The sequence below is a fragment of the Zerene cesonia genome, unplaced genomic scaffold (genome assembly GCF_012273895.1).
Source record: "Zerene cesonia ecotype Mississippi unplaced genomic scaffold, Zerene_cesonia_1.1 Zces_u015, whole genome shotgun sequence".
Taxonomy (NCBI): Eukaryota; Metazoa; Arthropoda; class Insecta; order Lepidoptera; family Pieridae; genus Zerene; species Zerene cesonia.
Window position 1 is genome coordinate 3,024 of NW_024045145.1, and position 886 is coordinate 3,909.

Here is an 886-nt window from a genome sequence, read left to right on the forward strand (position 1 = left end):
CAAGTCACTCATAAAAAGCAATTACCATGGCAGTTGTTGATTGGTTCATTCGACTGTTTTGCTGCTCTATGGATTAATGTATTCTTTTGGGATTGGTCAAATGATATCGATAATACCATACGCAAATTCGAAATTTAAATTTATTCTTCGTGGAATTGCAATAAAAAATAATGTTTTAGTAATCCTAGATGTAGATTGAAAGAAAATTTAAATACATTAAGCTCAATTTTTAGTTTTATAGCATTGAAATGCTTTATAAATGAGAAAAAAAATCGCGAGTCTGAATCCTGCCTTGTGATTAAAAAATTTTTATTCTTTCAAAAATTTCTCAAGCTTTTAATATAAATAAAAAAAAGCGACACCACAAAAAATTAATGCACTGAAAATCGCAAAATTAGTTTTACTCAAGGATGAACAATATTTTGTTACATGCTGGTAAGAAAGAACTAACAAAACTCACCAAACATTATACTAATTTCTTTTTTGGATATACATAATATGTATTCAAACTCAAACTCAATCATTTATTCATTCAACTAGACTTCTTATAGAAGCACTTTTGAATCGTCATATTAGGCAGTTATAACATTTACCAATGGTTTCGGAAGGCAGTTTCTAGTTTCTGCATTAGATTATCTTTAGTATATAAAATTTTCGTGTCATAGTTTTCGTTGCCATACTCCTCCGTAACAGCTTAACCGATTTTGATGAAATTTTTTGTGCTTATCCGGTATCTATGAGAATCGGCCAACATCTATTTTTAATACCCCTAAATGATTAGAGTAAGGCAGAACAGCGTTAGCCGGGTGCAGCTAGTATATTTATAGTATTATCATGTGTATGTATTACATATCTTTATTTTGTATGTAAAAAAATTATGGTATAT